Genomic DNA, 19,218 nt, shown 5'->3' on the forward strand with positions numbered 1-19,218 from the left:
TTGTTGATTTTGATTTGCTAGTATTTTGTTGAGGATATTTCCATCAATCTTTATCAGAGATATTAGCCTGCAGTTTTCTTTTTTTTTGGTCTGGTTATGGTGTCAGGGTAATACTGGCCATGTAGAATAAGTCTGGAAGTATTTCATCCTCCTTTAGTTTTCAGAATAGTTTGAGTATAATTGGTATTATTTTTCTTTAAATCTTTTGTAGAATTCAGCACTAAAGCCATTAGGGCCTGGTTTTTCCTTACCGGGAGACTTTTTCTTAAGGCTTTGATCATGTTACTTGTTATTAGTCTGTTCAAGTTTTGGATTTCTTCGTGGTTCAATCTTGGTAGGTTGTATGTGTCTAAAAAACTGTCAGTTTATTCTAGATTTTCTAATTTATTGGCATGTAGTTGCTCATAGTAGCTACTAATGATCCTTCAAATTTCTGCAGTATCAGTTATAATATCTTTTTCATCTCTGATTTTGTTTATTTGTATTTTCTCTCCTTTTTTCTTAATCTGGCAAAGGTTTGTCAATTTTGTTTAACTTTTCAAAAAACAAATTTTTTGTTTTATTGATCTTTTGTATTGTTTTTAAATTTCAATTTTATTTATTTCTGCTCTGATCTTTATGATTTCTTTTTTTCTGCTAATGTTGGGTTTGGTTTGCTCTTGCTTTGCTTCTTTTTTAAGATGCATCATTAGATTGTTTATCTGAAGTTTTTCCTGTTTTGTGATGCAAGTAGTTATAGCTGCAAACTCCCTATTTGTACTACTTTTGCTGCATTTCATAGGTTTTCATATGTTGTGTTTCCATGATCATTTTTTTTCAAGAATTTTTTCATTTTCTTTCTTAATTTCTTCATTAATCCACTGGTAATTCAGGAGTGTATTGTTTAATTTCCATGTATCTGTATGGTTTCCAAAATTTTTTGTTATTGATTTCTAGTTTTTTTTTTGGGATGGAGTTTCACTCTTGTTGTCCAAGCTGGAGTGCAATGGTGTAATCTTGGCTCACCACAACCTCTGCCTCCCTGGTTCAAGTGATTCTCTTGCCTCAACCTCTCAAGTAGCTGGGGTTATAGGCATGTGCCACCACACCCATCTAATTTTTGTATTTTTAGTAGAGACAGGGTTTCTCCATGTTGGTAGGGTTGGTCTCGAACTCCTGACCTCAGGTGATCCATCTGCCTCAGCCTCCCAAAGTGCTGGGATTACAAGCATGAGCCACTGCAGCTGGCTGATTTCTAGCTTTATTCCATTGTAGTCAGAGAAGATGCTTGATATTATTTCATTTTTCTGGTGTGTGTGAGAGGGAAACATGTTTCTGCCTATCTAGGAAATGGAGCTGGTGCAGCCCACTCACCCTTCACAGAGACATCCGTGAATCTTACCACAAGCTCCTCTCAGTCATTTTCATCAAACCTGGTGCCTGTGCTCATCACTGAGGTATTCAGGGGCAAGCCAGCTTTGCCAAGCTGTGGCCCTGGATTCCCTCAAAACAGGAAGCTTAGGGAACTGGGAACTCCAATGTCCAGCCTATCATCTGAAACAACAGAGAACATCTCATAGTAAACAAAGATCCACTACATACCCATTTGCTGGTGCCACAGTTGGTTCTTACCTGTAAGTGTCATCTACTTGCTTGTAAGTTGAATCAGACAGTTTAATATAAAATCTGTTGACAGAGGGCATAGGGCTGTAGAAAAAAAGCCAAAGGACTTTACTTTACAGTTACACCCCATAGGAAGGAAGAGAAGGATAAAGGAAAAGAAAAAAAAATAAGAAAGGGAAAAATTTTATCCACAGAAAAATAATTTCAGAAATTAAAAGTGGCACCCTCTCCAAGTGAGAAGAAAACATCATGAGAATTCTGGTACCATGAGATATCTGAATGTTGCAAATCACCAAAAGATTGTGCTAGCTTCCCAGAAATAAACCCTAACAAAAATGGGAACTCAGAAGTGACATATAAAGAATTCAAAATATAGATTGCAAGGAAGATCAATGAGATCCAAGGCAAGGTTGAAAATCAACACAAAGAAACTACTAAAGCAATCTGGGAAATGAAGAAAAATATAAACATCTTTAAAAAATCAATCAGAATTCTGGAATTGAAAAATTAACTTAAAGAATTTCAGAATACAATGAACAGAATTATCAATAGGCTAAATCAAACAGAAGAAAGAATTTCAGAGTCTGAAGACCAGTCATTTGAACTAACCTGGTCAGATAGAAATAAAGAAAAGTAATTTAAAAAAATGAACAAAGTCTTTGAGAAATATGTGATTATGTCTAGGAACAAAACCTATAATTACTGGCATTCCTGAGAGAGAAGATAAAGCAAACAACATGGAAAACATATTTGAGGGAACACTTAAAACATTTTTCATGAGAAAAGAGCAACAAAGTCTGGATGATGGCCCATCAGTTTGCATCATAATTTACTGAATATATTAAGACCACTTTTGAGATCTACCACTCAGAAAAAGATACTTTTGAAAATATTACTGCTCCTTGACAATGCACCTAATCACGGCACTCATGAGCTCTGATGGAGATGTACAAGGAGATGTTCTTTTCATTGCAGACAACACAACATTTGTTCTGCAGTCATGAATCGAGTAATAATTACAACTTGTACGTCTTACATTTGATCAGTACATTTCAGAAGGGCATACCTGCAAGAGATAGTAATTCCTCTGATTAATGTGGGTAAAGTAAATTAAAAACCTTTTGAAAAGATTAAGAACATTTGTAATTCACGGGAGGGTTCAAACTGTGAATATTAACATGAGTTGGAAGAAACAGATTTCAACCATCATAGATGACTTGGAGGGGTTCAAGACTTAGTAAAGTAAATGCAGGCCAGGAGCAAACCAACGTGCAGGGGCAGGGCCGGACGTCCTCACCTGGCTCGTGACCTCCGTGAGGACTGCTGGGGCGTGAAGCCTGGGAGTGCAGCCTCCGATCTGCTGAGGGGCACATTTAACACGTCATTTGAGAAACTGTTGCAATTGCAGAGCCAAGTGGGGACTAAGGCATACAAACAATTGGTAGCTGAAAACAGCCCTAAGAAACAAGGTTCTAGACGATTTATCCAAAATGCATGTGTTGCAGATAAGCACAGGCCTCTGGAAATGTCAGCCAAGATCCGAGTATCATTTTTACATCAGGTTGTTCCCATCAGTAAAAAGGTAGCCTGGATCCCTTGCTTTGATAATCTGTCAGGGGAATATAATCCTGAGGTGTTTGACAAAACGTATCAGTTCTTCAATGACATCCGAGCAGAAGAGAAAGTGCTTGTGAAACAACAGTTGAAGAAGCACCATTTAGGAGAGAAGCATGAGAAACTGCAGCAACTGCTTCACCAAATGGAGAAGCAAGGAACGGCACAGCAGGAATGAAAGCAACAGCAGGAGCTGCACCTGGCTCTGAAGTAGAAACGTCAGGCTCAGGCCCAACAAGGCCATTAGCCAGCCATACTTCCTGAAGAAATCTGAGCAGCTCCAGCTGGCACTAGCTGTGAAGTTCAAGGAGCTGAAACACAGCAAGAAACTGGAGAGCTTTTTGAATCGAAAACGGCGATGAAATGCAGGCAAGGAGAGGAGACATCTCCGTTCGTCCATGGAGTAATAAGGAACTGTCTGCTGCTCTGTCACTGCCCTAGGGAGACATGGATCTGTGAGGACAGATTTGGCCTCGGCTCGTTTTCATTCAAGGGCAAGGATCACAACTGCCCTTGAATTTCATTGCTTCAGAGAAGACTAGAGAGCTCTTGAACTGCTCTTAAGGCTCGACAAAAAGAATAGTTCAGCCTTTTGTCAGTGCCACACGACCTCAGCTTGGATCTGGTTCATTGTGTCCTTGTGTTATCTCATCCTTGCCCTAAACTAGAGATTCTGATACTGAAGAAGAGGGGCCAGTCAAGACGATGTAGTCTGTCCCATGACTGGGACATTATGTAGGAGCCATTTCATAAACATTCTTGTTATTCATCTTTTTGTTATTCTGCTTTTTTTTTTTTTTTTTTTTTTTTGTGGGGTTTTGTTTTGTTTTGCTTTTTTCACCTCTGAAACAGTCTTGCTCTGTCATCCAGGCTAGAGTGCAGTGGTGTGATCTCGTCTCACTGCAACCTCCACCTCCCACATTCAAGCGATTCTTGTGCCTTAGCCTCCCACATAGCTGGGATTACAGGCATTCGCCACTATGCCTGGCTAATTTCTTTTGTACTTTTAGTAGAGGGGTTTTGCCATGTTGCCTAGGCTGTTCTTAAAATTCCTGGCCTCAGGTGATCTGCCTGCCTTGGCCTCCCAAAGTGCTGAGGTTACTGGGATGAGCCACTACTCCTGTCCTTATTCTGCTTTTGTGTGGGATTTGCGGGTAACCTAGAATTACTTTTTTAGTGGGCCACATATTGGGATAGGCAACAAAGCCTAAGGCATCTACAGCTGGGAAGTCAGATCCGAAACCCCTCCTACTTAATTTGGCCCCCTCAAGGATGACAAGATCATTTAAAGGGTAAACCAGTCCCACAACTCCCCTATTTGGCCTTGTTTTTGGATGCAAGGGATGGATATAAAGCTTCCTGGTAATATGCAAGCACAGCTGTCCCTCAGTACAACAATCCATGTGGTCTGGAAAATCCTCAGGCTGATAACTTAGTTTAAAATAGTCTCAAGTAGTTAGTGTCTTCAGGCACCTGACAGAGGCAAATGTAATCCTTTCTTGAGAATTGTTCTTTAAATTGAGACCTCAAGGAATTCTTTCAGTTAAAAAAAAAAAAATAGAGCGTATAGTTAAAGCACACAAGGAAAGAAACCACCATGAGAAAGAGTCATTAGGAGCAAAGGGCAACAGGGTCAAACTGGCAAAAATTGAAATGTAAGAAGTATAAAATAAAAAGAAATATAAAATGTCTTATGTTTAAAGAAAAAGTGCCTAATGAATATCAAAAGTGACTAAACTGGTGTGATTAAAAAGTAAAACTTAAAAAAAAATGTAAATGTGGATGTGGTGGAAATAGCAAGAAAATTAGAATTAGAAGTGGAGTTTGAAAATGTGACTAAATTGCTGCAATCTCATAATCAAATTTTGCTGGATAAGGAGTTTCTTCTTACTGATGAGTAATGAAATTGTTTCCTTGACAAGGAATCTACTGTGGTTGAACATTGTTAAAATGACAAAAAAGGATTTAAAATGCTATAGAAAAGTCTTTCATAAAAGAAAGAGTCTAATGTGGCAAGCTTCATTGTTGTCTAATTTGGGTAGTTTAAGAAACTTCCACAGCCACTCAGAGATTCAGCAATCACCACCATGATCAGTCAGCAACCATCAGCACTGAAGTAAGACCCTCCACTAGCAACATTATGGCTTTATGAAGACTCTAATGATTTGGTAGCCATAAAGTATTTTTAAATTAGGGTGTCCACACTTTTTAGATGTGATGCTATTGCACACATAACCTACAGTAGAGTGTAAATATAACTTTTATGCATACTGGGAAACCAAAAAATTTATGTGTCCTGCTTTATTGTAATATTTGCATTATTGTGGTGGTCTGGAATAGATCACACAATATCTTCAAGATATGCCTGGTGATCCTTATAACCAAAAATGTAGTTGTCCATTCAGCTCTGCACATTGTGGTCATTCTGTACTGTGTGTCTGTTTAATAATACACCTACCTCCCATATGCCACTGAAGCACATTTTTTTGCTGTTTTATATCCCTTTTTGGTGTGCATTACTTTATTCTATTATTTCTGATGATGACAGGGCAAAAAGGTTACAGATACAGCTGTGACTGGAGGTGACGAAGAGGTGGGAGAAGCCAAAATTTCTCAAATGTTCTCTGCTAAATTCTCTGAGATTGGTTCTTCCATTGGTTATTCTGAGCATGTCTTCTGCAGTAATGGAGAGAGAAGAACCCTATTTGTTTTCCATTCTCTTGAACATTTATGACCTTTGTCTCCTTGGAGTGAAATAACAGTCTTCTATTTAATGTAATGACTTTTATTATTATTATTATTTTTGGTGAAGGAACAGAGTTACTAGAAAATGCATTCTCGGAAACTAATGCTTTTGGAGTTTGTTGTGTTTTGCTAAAATTGCTCTTGAGGCAGTTGTGGTATAAGCAATAATGTGCCACAATGCAAAAATCATAAGATCGCCATTCAAATCTGAGTTCTGCCACATATGACATATGTGACACTAGACTGATCTCACTTTCCTCATTTAAAAAATTTAAAAAAATTAATCTTTCCTTTCTAGTGCTTTGGAAAAAGTTTAATGATAAAGTGGCGAAAAATCTCTTTAGTTGCATTCAGAATCTCTGTCATTGTGTTTTGAAAATTAAGTTTATAATGTGTCTTGATGTGGGTCTCTTTGAGGATAAATTAATTGGAGTTCCTTGAGCTTCTTTAATGTTTATATTCATGACTGTCATCAAATTTGGGTAGTTTAAAACCATTGTTTCTTCAAATATTCTGTCTATTTATCTTTTTTTCTTCTTAGATTCCCATAATGCATATGTTGGTCTGCTTGATGGGGTCCCACAGAAACCTTAGGGTTGGGTCGATTTAATTTTATTTAATCTTTTTTTCTGTCTATTCATCAGGCTTGATACTTTCCACTGACCTATCTTCATGGTCTCTGATTCCTTCTTCTGCCTGCTCAAGTCTGCTTTTGAATCCCTCTAGAGAATTTTAAATTTTGGTTATTATACTTTTAAGCTCCAGAATTTCTTCTTGGTTTAATTTCAAGTTTTGTATGTTCTTACTAATATTTATATTTTGTTCATACATCTTTTTTTTAAAAAAACCCTTCATTCTTTCTTACTTTATTTTGTGAACTCAAAATATCTGAGACAAATCTCAGTCAATTTAGGAAGCTTATTTTGCCAAGATTAAGGACACACTTATGTCACAGCTTCAGGAGATCCTGATAACATGTACCCAAAGTGGTCAGGGCACAGCTTGGTTTTATACATTTTAGGGAGACATGAGACATTAATCAATACATGTAAGATGTGCATTCATTTGGTGTGGAAAGATGGGACAACTCAAAGTGGGGAGGGGTGTTCCAGGTCACAGGTAGATAAGAGACAAATGGTTGCATTCTTTTGAGTTTCCGATTAGCCTTTTGCTGAATACACAATTTACAGGAATAGTCACTTATGCCTTATTGATGACTTTGATTTCTGTCTGTCCATTGTCCACAAGTAATTTTCTCATGGGCAAATTGTTGGGGAGGTATGTAGTTTTAAAAACTCTTTGTAGTTATCTTATTTAGGAATAGAATGAGACGCAGGTTTGCCCAACACAGCTTGACTTTTTCCTTTGGCTTAGTGATTTGGAGACCCTGAGATTTATTTTCCTTTCACACTTTCCAGCTTTTCTTTTTAAAATCTTTTGGAAAAACATTTCTCAAGAAAACGAGTCTCTGGTTTCAGGTTTTGTCTGATCTCTCATGATTAGGACAATTTACTCCTAGATGGGTAGGTCCCATATTATTAGGAAAGCTCATTTTTAGAAGGTTGTAAAGTCTCACATTTTATGAAGAGAAGAGTAGAGGAAGGAAGAAAAACAAACAAACAACAACAACAACAACGAAAAGAACAATCCTGAAAAACTGATATAGGCCATATTACTCTGAAGCCCATACATTAGTAGGCAGGTATGAAAGTGGTTTATGTATGTACATAGGTTACTGTTATCTTCTTCTGAAGTTTTTAAGTTGTCTAGCTTCAGTTCACAGGACTTTAAGAAAGAACAGCTTAAATTTTAGTTATTTCAAATCAGGAAAAAATAGGGAAAAAAGAAAAGGAAAGAAGAAAAAAAGGAAAATGTCATTTTGGAGACTTGTAGCCAGGAACAACTCTTGAATTCAGTCCAAACTGTAGGAAATAATAAAAATTGAAAACTATTAGGCAAGACTACAATCTAAAAACAGTTGTCCTACAGTTTATTGTGAAATATGATCTTCCTCTCTGTAGTCCCATTTTCACTCAAGACAAATCTTATGATAAATTCATTAGCAAAATATGTTTTAGTCTTATACTTGCCTAGAGTATTTGTATAAATCAGCAAGAATAAAGCGAGCAAAATAATTATTTGCCATTTAGGCTCCTCTTTATGGTTTAAATTCACTTTGCTTGTACTTCATTTCATAAAAAATCTGATTTAACTTTAGTGCCTTTGGCCCAGCTTATGCCTGCAAATACTGGTGTTAATTGGATGAATTCCTCACCTTGAGATCCCAAGAAAACTTGGGGTTCCTGGGTTTGTCAGAAAGTGATGTTCTTTAATTACCATGGGACAGAAACATGTACAGTGACTGTAAACAAGCAATGAGGCCAGCTTTCCCAAGGGGATTTTATTGGCTCTGTATGTCAATTTTGATTCCTAAAAAGAGCCTGTTTGTAACTGAATGCTTGCCTTTCCAGTCAAAACCTTGGTAAAATAACCACGGTCTCCTATTGTGTCCTGTTACAAAAGAAAATAGATTATTATTAATCTTATACAAGTAACTATATTGTTATGTTAAGAATACTCACAGCTAGTTTCCAGATTTTAAAGAAATCAAGTAGAAAGAAATATGTTCCAAATTTTGTTCATAGGAGTATACTTTACTCAATTATTGAAAGCTATAAATAGCTCAAAAGAAAAGTTTTCTTGGTTCTGAAAAACAAAGGATCAGTAATGTTTTAAGCAAAAAGTCATAAAATAATTATTTCAGTCTTCTGTTAGTTCAGCTCATGCAGTTAACTCTTGTTTTGCTTGACATTTATAAATATTTTATTTCTCCATGGAAGCTTTTCCTTTATTCTAGTGTCACAATCCCGAAAGTTATCAGAAACTTGTATTTGTGTACCCTTGTCAGAGTCTCATAGCTGAATATAAAACCACCCTCTGAAAAGGATAAAAGTAAAACAACTGCAGATGACAAAAGTCTCAGAACAGTCACAACTGGCAGCTGGAAGGCCTGGGAGACAGAGTCGCCCATTCAACTGAAAAAAAGGGGGCTGAAACAGGGAGCCAGGTGATTTGGCTTGGCCAGTCCCACCCCCACAAAGACCAGGAATCTGAAATGCTCTGGATCGAGAGTTTCACAGTAAGCACAGCTAGACCCTGGACGGTCCAGCTCTGTGGGGGGAAGGGCATCCGTCATTACCGAGGCAGTCAACCACTACCAAGGCAGTCTGCCATTACCGAGGCAGTCTGCCATTACTGAGGCAGTCAGCTGTTACTGAGGTAATCTGCCATTACCGAGGCACTCCGCCATTACAGAGACAGTCCACCATTATAGAGACAGTCTGCCATTACTGAGGCAGACCACCATTACTGAGGCAGTTCTAACTATACCTCTGTAAACCAAACTGCAAAGAAGTTCACGCAGCAGCTGGGCAGAGCCACGGCAGCTCAGCAATGCCTCTGCTGGCAGACTGTGACTAGGCTACCTCCTCACTGGGCAGGGCATCTCTAAAAAAGGCAACAACATATCAGGAACTTATAAATAAAGCCACACCTTCTGGGGACAGAGCACCTGGGAAAAAAAGATGGTTATAAGTTCTGCTGCAACAGACTTAAACATACCTTTCCAGCAGCTCTGAACAGAACAATGGAGATCATAGCTCAGCACTTGAGCTTCCATAAGGGACAGAGTGTCTCCTCAAGCAGCTCCCTGACCTCTGTATATCCAGAGTCACCTCATAAAGGAGAGCTCAGGCTGACATCTGGTGGGTATCCTTCTGTGACAAAGTTAAGAGAAGAAAAACTGGCAACAACCCTTACTGTTCTGCAGCTGCTGCAGGTGATCCCCAGGCAAGCAGGGTCTGGAGTGAACCTATAGCAGTCCTACAGCGGAGGGGCCTGACTGTTAGAAGGAAAACCAAGAAATAGAAAGAAATAGCTTCATCATCAACAAACAGGACATCCATTCAGAGACCCCATCTGAAAGTCACCAACTACAAAGACCACAGGTAGATAAATCCACAAAGATGGGAGGAAACCAGCACAGAAAGGATGAAAATACCCCAAACCAGAATGCCTCTCTGTCTCCAAGGGAAACTCCTCACCAGCAAGGAACAAGGCTGGATGGAGAATGAATCTGATGAATTGACAGAAACAGGCTTCAGAAGGTGGGTAATAACAAACTTTTCTGAACTAAAAGAACATGTTCTAACCCAATGCAAAGAAACTAAGAATGTTGAAAAAAGGTTTGATGAAATGCTAATGAGAATAAACAGTTTAGAGAGGAATATAAGTGAATTGATGGAGCTGAAAAACACAACATGAGAACTTTGTGAAGCACACACAAGTTGCAATAGCCAAATCCACCAAGCAGAAGAAAGGATATCAGAGATTGAAGATCAACTCAATGAAATAAAATGAGAAGGCAGGATTAGAGAAAAAAGAGTGAAAAGAAATGAACAGAGACCTAATCTACATTTGACAGGTGTACCTGAATGTGACAGAGAGAATGAAAACACTCTTAAGGATATTATCCATGAGAACTTCCCCAACCTAGCAAGGCAGGCCAATATTCAAGTCCAGGAAATACAGAGAACACCATAAAGATATTTCTCAAGAAGAACAACCCCAAGGCACATAATTATCAGATTCACCAGGGTTGAAATGAAGGAAAAAATGCTAAGGGCAGCCAGAGAGAAAGGTCAGGTTACCCACAAAGGAAAACCCATCAGACTCACAGTGGATCTTTCAGCAGAAACCCTGCAAGCCAGAAGAGTGGGGGCCAACATTCAACATCCTTAAAGAAAAGAAGTTTCAGCCTAGAATTTCATATCCAGCCAAACTAAGCTTCATAAGTGAAGGAGAAATAATATATGAATAAGCAATTGCTCAGAGATTTCATCACCACCAGGCCTCCTTTACAAGAGCTCCTGAAAGAAGCACTAAACATAGAAAGGAACAAAAAGTATGAGCTACTCCAAAAACGTACAAAATGGTAAAGAGTATCGAGACACTGAAGAAATTTGGTCAACTAATGGGCAAAAAACCCAGCAAGCATGAAAATGGCAGGATCAAATTTACACATAACAATATTAACCTTAAATGTAAATGGGCTAAATGCCTCAATCAAAAGACAACAGACTGGCAAATTGGATAACAAGTCAAAACCCATTGGTGTGCTGTATCCAGGAAACCCTTTTCACATGCAAAGATAAACATAGATTCAAAACAAAGTGATGTAGGAAGATTTACCAAGAAAATAGAGAGAGAGAGAAAAAAAAGCAGGAGTTGCAAGCCTAGTCTCTGATAAAATAGAGTTTAAACTAACAAATATCAAAAGAGACAAACAAGGGCATACATAATGGTAAAAGGATTAATGCAACAAGAAGAGCTAATGATCTTAAATATATATGCACCCAATACAGGAGCACTCAGATACATAAAACAAGTTCTTAATGACTTACAAAGAGACTTAGACCACTGTCAAATATTAGAGAGATCAACGAGATAAAAATTAACAAGGATATCTAGGACTTGAACTCAGATCTGGACCAAGCAGACCTAATAGACATTTACAGAAATCTCCATTCTTCTCAGCACCACATCATACCTACTCTAAAACTGACTGCATAATTGGAAGTAAATCACTCCTCAGAAAATGCAAAAGGAGAAAAATCATAACAGTCTCTCAGACCACAGTGCAATCAAATTAGAACTCAGGATTCAGAAATTAACTCAAAACTGCACACCCTCATGGAAATGGAACAACTGGCTCTTGAATGTTGACTGGATAAACAATGAAATGAAGGCAGAAATAAAGATGTTCTTTGAAACTGATGAGAATGAAGACACAACATACCAGAATATCTGGGACACTTTTAAGCAGTGTCTAGAAGAAAATTTATAGCAATAAATGCCCACATGAGAAACAAAAAAAATCTAAAATCAACACCCTATCATCCAAAATTTAGAGAGCTAGAGGAACAAGATCAAAAAAACTCAAAAGCTAGCAGAAGACAAGACATAACTAAGATCAGAGCAAAACTGAATGAGATAGAGACACAAAAAACCCTTCAAAAAGTCAATAAATCCAAGAGCTGGTTTTTTGAAAAGATCAACAAAATAGACCACTAGCCAGATCAATAGAAAAGAGAGAAGTATCAAATAGATGCAATAAAAAACGATAAAGAGGATATCACCATAGATTCCACAGACATACAAACCACCATCAGAGATTACTACAAACAACTCAATGCACATAAACCAGTAAACTTGGAAGAAATGGATAAATTCCTGGACACTTGCATCTTCCCAAGCCTAAACCAGGAAGAAGTGGAAACCCTGAATAGACCAATAACAAGAGCTGAAGTTGAGGCAGCAATTTACAGCCTACCAACCAAAAAAAGCCCAGGTTCAAATGGGTTCACAGCTGGAATCCACCTGACATAGAAAGAGGAGCTGGTACCACTCCTTCTGAAACTATTCCAAACAATCCCAAAAGAGGGCATCCTTCCCAAATCATTTTATGAGACGAACATCATTCTGACACCAAAACCTGGCAGGGACTCAACAAGAAAAGAAAACTTCAGGCCAATATCCATGATGAACATAGATGCAAAAATCTTCAATAAAATACTGGCAAACCAATTGCAACAACACATCAAAAAGCTTATCCATCAAGATCAAGTAGACTTCATTCTGGGGATGCAAGGCTGATTCAACATACACAAGTCTATACATGTAAACCACCAAATAAAGAGAACCAAAGACAAAACCACATAACTATATAGATGCAGAGAAGGCCTTTGACAAAATTCAACAGCCCTTTATGCTAATAACTCTCAATAAACTAGGTATCGACAGAACGTATCTCAAAATAATGAAAGCTATTTACGACAAACCAACAGCCAATATCATACTAAATGGGCAAAAACTGGAAGTATTCTCTTTGAAATCTGGCACTAGACAACGATGCCCTCTCTCACCACTCCCATTCAATATAGTATTGGAAGTTCTAGCCGGAGCAATTGGGCAAGAAAAAGAAATAAAGGGTATTAGATTAGGAAAGGAGAAGGTCAAATTGTCTCTATTTACAGATGACAGGATCGTATATTTAGAAGACCCCATCGTCTCAGCCCAAAATCTGCTGAAACTGATATGCAACTTCAGCAAAGTCTTAGGATACACAATGAATCAATCTGCAGAAATCACAAGTATTCCTATACACCAATAACAGACTAACAGAGAGCCAAATCATCCCATTCACAATTGTTACAAAGAGAATAAAATACCTAGGAATACAACTAACAAAGAAGGTAAAGGACCTCTTCAAGGAGAACTGCAAACCACTGCTCAAGGAAATGGAGACGACACAAACAAATGGAAAAACATTCCATGCTCATGGTTAGGAATAATCAATATTGTGAAAATGGCCGTACTGCCCAAAGTAATTGATAGATTCAACACTATCCCCATCAAGCTACCTGTGACCCTCTTCATGGAACTGGAAAACCCACCTTAAACTTCATATGGAACCAAAAGAGAGCTCACATAGCCAAGTCACTTCTAAGCAAAAAGAACAAAGCTGACTTCAAACTATACTGCAAGGCTACAGTAATCAAAACTGCATGGTACTGGTACCAAAACAGAGATACAGACCAATGGAACAGAACAGAGGCCTCAGAGGCAACACCACACATCTACAACCATCTGATCTTTGACAAACCTGACAAAAACAAACAATGGGGAAAGGATTCCCTGTTAAATAAATGGTGTTGGGAAAGCTGGCTAGCCATGTGCAGAAAGCAGAAAATGGACCTCATCCTGATACCTTACACTAAAATTAACTCCAGATGGATTAAAGACTTAAACACAAGACCTAACACCATAAAAGCCCTAGAAGAAAACCTAGAAAAACTATTCAGGACATAGGCATAGGCAAAGACTTCATGACTAAAACACCAAAAGCAATGGCAACAAAAGCCAAAAGTGACAAATGGGATCTAATTAAACTCCATAGCTTCTGTACAGCAAAAGAAACAGTCATTAGAGTGAACTAGCAACCAACAGAATGGGAAAAATTTTTTGCAATCTACCCATCTGACAAAGGACTTATATCTAGAATCTACAAAGAACTTAAACAGATTTACAAGAAAAAAAACAAACCCATTCAAAAGTGTTCAAAGTATATGAACACTTTTCAAAAGAAGACATATATGAGGCCAAGAAACATGAAAAAATGCTCATCATTAAAGGACAGATTCGATTTGGGAGGATTTACGGCTGTGTAGGAAGAACTCTGGAGTGCAGCTTCCAGTGAGAGACACACAGAAGGTGAGTGATCTCTGCATTTCCAATTGAGGTACCAGGTTAATTTCAATGGGACTGAATGTGGCTGTAGCCCAAGGAGGGCAAACCATGGCAGGATGGGGTGCTGCCTCACCTAGGAAGTGCAATTGACTGGAGGATCAGAGACTTCCCCCCTCGGCACTCTGGTTCAGATGCTACACTTCTCCCATGCTCTCTGCAACCCACAGACCAGGAGATCCTTGCTGGGCTGAAAAGTACCATGAGTTGCCAACATAGATCTGAGTAGCAGCTCCAGCAGATGCCATCTGGGTGAATGTTTTGACTAGCACTGAGTGTGCCTGTGGGATGGAGCTACCTCCTCGCCAGAAAGAGGGGGAGCTGAAAGCAGGGAGACAGGTGATATGGCTGGGTGGGTCCCACCCCCCAAAAGACCAGCAAACTGAAGCCCTCTGGCTTGAGAGTTTCACAGCCAGCATCAGTTTGAGCTTGATCTGGGATTATAGAGCTCGGTGGGGGTAAGGATGTCCACCATTGCTGAGGCAGGTTTATACCTACTTGTGTAAGCAAAAGCCAGAGGAAGCTTACACAGCAGCTGGACTGAGTCCCTGACAGCCAAGCAGTGCCTCTGCAGGCAGACAAGGGACAGACTGCCTCCTCAAGTGGCTCTCTGACCCCCATATAACCAAAAAGACACCTCATACAGAACAGCTCTGGCTGTCACCTGGTCGATACCCTTCCGGGACAAAGCTACCAGAGGAAAGATCAGGCAGCAATACTTGCTGATCTACAACCCCCACAGGTGATTCAACATTAATAGACAGGACGTCCAAGCAGAGAGCCCATCCCAAATCACCAACTTCAAAAATCAGAGGTAGATAAATCCATGAAGATGGGGAGAAACTGGTGCAAAAAGGATGAAATCATCCAAGACCAGAATGCCTCTCCTCCTCCAAGGGATCACAACTCCTCACCAGCAAGGGAACAAAACAGGATGGAAAATGAGTTTGACAAATTGAAAGAAGCAGGCTTCAGAAGGTGGGTAATAACAAACTTCTGTGAGCTAAAGGAACATGTTCTAACCCAATGCAAAGAAACGAAATACCTTGGAAAAAGGTTAGACAAAATTCTAACTAGAATAACCAGCTTAGAGAAGCTATCTTAAACCATAAATGACTTGATGGAGCTGAAAAACACAGTACACAACTTCAGAAGCATACACAAATTTCAATAGCTGAATCGATCAAGCAGAAGAAAGGATATCACAGATTGAAGATCAACACAATGAAATACAAGAAGGTAAGATTAGGGGAAAAAGAGTGGAGAGAAATGAACAAAGCCTCCAAGAAATAGGGGATTATGTGAAAAGACCTAATCTACGTTTGATAGGTGTACCTGAATGTGATGGAGAGAATGAATCCAAGCTAGAAAATACTCTTCAGGATATTATCCAAGAAAACTTCTCCAACCTAGAAAGGCAGGCCAATATTCAAGTCCAGGAGATACAGAGAACACCACAAAGATGTTCCTCAAGAATAGCAACCCCAAGGCACATAATCTTCAGATTCACCAGAGTCGAAATGAAGGAGAAAATGCTAATGGCAGCCAGAGAGAAAGGTTGGGTCACCCACAAAGGGAAGCCCATCAGACTCACAGCAGATCTCTCAGCAGAAATCCTACAAGCCAGAAGAGAGTGGAGGCCAATATTCAACATTCTTAAAGAAAAGAAGTTTCAACCTAGTATTTCATATCCAGCCAAACTAAGCTTCATAAGTGAAGGAGAAATAAAATCCTTTATGAACAAGCAATTACTGAGAGATTTTGTCATCACCAGACCTGTCATATAAGAGCTTCTCAAGCTCACCCAAGAAGACATACAGATGGCAAATAAATATATGAAAAATGCTCGTGATTAAATGTCGTTAGGGGCCTGCAAACTAAAACTCAAATGAGGTACTACTACATACTTATACAATGGCTGAAATCCAAAACACTGATAGAACCAAATGTTAGCAAGGATGTGCAGCAATGAGAACTTAGTCATTGCCGATGGAAGTGCAAAACAGTACAGACACTTCAGGAGGCAATTGGACACTGTCTAACAAAACTAAGATATGTTTACCATATTATCTAGTAGTTGTGTGCCTTGGTATTTGCCAAATGAATTGGAAATGTATTTCACACAAAAGTCTGCACATGGATGTTTATAGAAGCTTTATTCATTGTTGTCAAAAATTAGAAATCACCAAAATGTTCTTCAATAGATGAATAAATAAACAATGTGGTAAATCTATACAATAAATGTTATTTAGTGTTAAAAAATGAACTATCAAGCCATGAAAAGACATGGAGAAACTTTATACTTATTAGTAAGTTAAATATTAAAAGGCTACATATTGTATGATTCCAACCATATGACATTTTGGAAAAGGCAAAACTATGCTGACACTGCAAAGATTATTTGTTGCTAGGGCTTGCAAGAAAGGGAGAGTGAACAGGTAGAGCACAGAGTGTTTTAAGGGCAGTAAAACTATTATATGTGATACTACAATGGCGGATACATGTCATTATGCATTAGTTAAGTTCCATAGAATATACAACACAAAGAATGAACCCCACATAAACTATGAGCTTTGGTTGATAATGATATGTCAATTTTGGTTCATTGATTGTAACTAATTAACCACACTAATGAGAGTTCTTGATTGTGAGAGAGGCTGTGTGTCAGTGCAGGGAAAGGGTCATGTGGTAATTATGTACTTTCCACTTAGTGTTGCTGGAAATTCAAAACTGCTGTTAAGAAATAAATTTTTTAAAACCCTACTCTAATCCACTATTGTAGCCAAGCTGTCAAGCTGAGGTTTGTATTACTCAGTGACTGTGGAGGGCTTAATGTTGATACTCCCCTGATCATTGGACTGAGATGTGAATTCTATGAGATGGGATGTGACATGTTACTGATCTGGGAGTTGAAAAACTTGGATTCTAAGAAAAAGTCTTATAATGATGCGTCATGATCCTTTGTCTCACTGAATCAACAATTGCTCATTTCTAAAAAAAAAAAAAAAAAAAAAAGGGAAAGTTTAGAGTAGTTGATCTCAGAGATCCCATCTGTTTACAAATTATCTATAATTATTTCATTCTATAAATTGAAAGGTCTAGATAGGAGTCTCAGCTCAGCAGAAGAGAGGAGGAACAGAACTGGGACACCTAGTGCTCGAGGAATGAAATGATTATTCTAAAGAAAGCAACTGAACTTATTTTACCCAAAACCAGGTACTGTATTTCTGTTAGAGTTTAGAGTTATGTGAGTCAAAGACCAAGTTACTGCTTTTATTTGCCCTGTATAAAGGGTTCTCCAAGGCCTTGGACTCACCCAAGTATTAAAGGTTATAAAACCAAACTCTTCTGACCTCCCAATCTAGTCAACTGAGGCTGTCGTTATTGATGAGATTAATGTTTATTTTGAAAATCATTTACTAGACTGAATCATGAAATGCTGAATGATTGTACACAATCAGTAAATATTGTTGGACTCAACTGAACTGAATGTTTTGCTTGAAATGAAACCTTCAAGACACAGGGATTATGGGTTCCAGTCTCAGCTGTAGCACTAGCAGACACCATATTCTGAGCTAAGATTATGAATCTTAAGGCTCAGTTCTCTCATTCCTGAAATGGATCAATTTTATTGTAAGCAAAGGTAATTGAAAGATTCCAAAGGGACATGAGGTGGGAAAATTCTCTGTAAATTGTTATAATCCCTGTTAAGAATGAACAGTAAAGCAATGTGCAACTGTGTCTTGACATAACTTTATTCTTCTTAGTAAGAGAACTGGAAACAACTCTACTAAGCAATTTAAAACAAATATGATACTATATTTAAAAATGGCTTTGCATAAGTATTGTCATTAGTGATCTAGTAATGTGTATCTTTCTAGTTGTGTTTAGATCCTCAACTCAAAATGCCAGCTCCTGTTATGGTCTATACATTGGGATGGTCCATTTACTGATTTTTCTACCTCCCATCCTCTATTGCATCCACAACTCTTGTTCTGTTCATAATTTCCTTTGGTTGTGTGCATTATTACATTATCTCTGAAAATAAGAGACCAAAAACCATAGAAAGCAGCCATGTCTGGAGGTGACTGGGAGGTCGAGAAGCCCTAGTTTCTCAATCCCTTAGCACCAAATTCTCTGAAATTGGCTCTTCCCTCACTTACACTGAGTATTTCACCTCTGCAGTGATGGAGAAGGTAGAACTAATTTCTTGTCATGAGCATCTCTGACGCTGTATTTCTTAAAGACAAATAAAGGGTTCTATTTAATGTCAAGCCTGTTTTATAAACAGAATCAATGTGGTGTATATTCAGAATAACTAATGTTTGGAAGTTTGTTTTGTTTTGCTAAAATTCTTCTCAAGTCAGCTCTGGTATATGAGATAATGCATCACAATGCGCATCAGAAGACCTCAGCTTCAATCCTAGTACTGCCAGCTATGAGCTGTGTGGCACTGACAGGTGTCCTGTTTTCCCAGGGTCTCCCTTTTCTCATTTGAAAAATAAAAAATAACAATTCCTACCTTCACTTGTTTTTTAACGGGGTTTAATGGTAAAAGTGTTTATATCTATGTTTGGTTATTTAAGATATATGAAAGTTAGCTATTTTATATTTAGGTTGCTGTATTTTTAGTAGGCTATATTATAATATTTGAAAGGATTTCATTATAAAGGACAAAGTCTCCTAATCGTTGATATAGCATTGACATACTTTTTAAATATACAAGGCATAGAATGCATCCATTTCCCTCAAAATCATGAATTCCCAACTGGTTATTAAGAATTCAGAATTTTGAGTGATTTTTTTTTTGCATCAGATTATTTACTTTAATGCTTTCAATTATGATGGTGCATTGGAACCACTTAGGTTAACGTTTTTTTTTTAAATTTACCA

The 19,218-nt window shown here is 38.2% G+C and overlaps 1 pseudogene; it reads left to right on the plus strand.

Moving 5' to 3' along the window:
• The first annotated feature begins 510 nt into the window (after nucleotides 1-510).
• LOC141580629 (ribosomal RNA processing protein 36 homolog pseudogene) lies at nucleotides 511-19,064 on the plus strand (annotated as a pseudogene).
• The last annotated feature ends 154 nt before the right edge of the window (nucleotides 19,065-19,218 follow it).

Source organism: Saimiri boliviensis, chromosome 12 (assembly GCF_048565385.1).
Source record: "Saimiri boliviensis isolate mSaiBol1 chromosome 12, mSaiBol1.pri, whole genome shotgun sequence".
In the NCBI taxonomy this organism is placed as follows: domain Eukaryota; kingdom Metazoa; phylum Chordata; class Mammalia; order Primates; family Cebidae; genus Saimiri; species Saimiri boliviensis.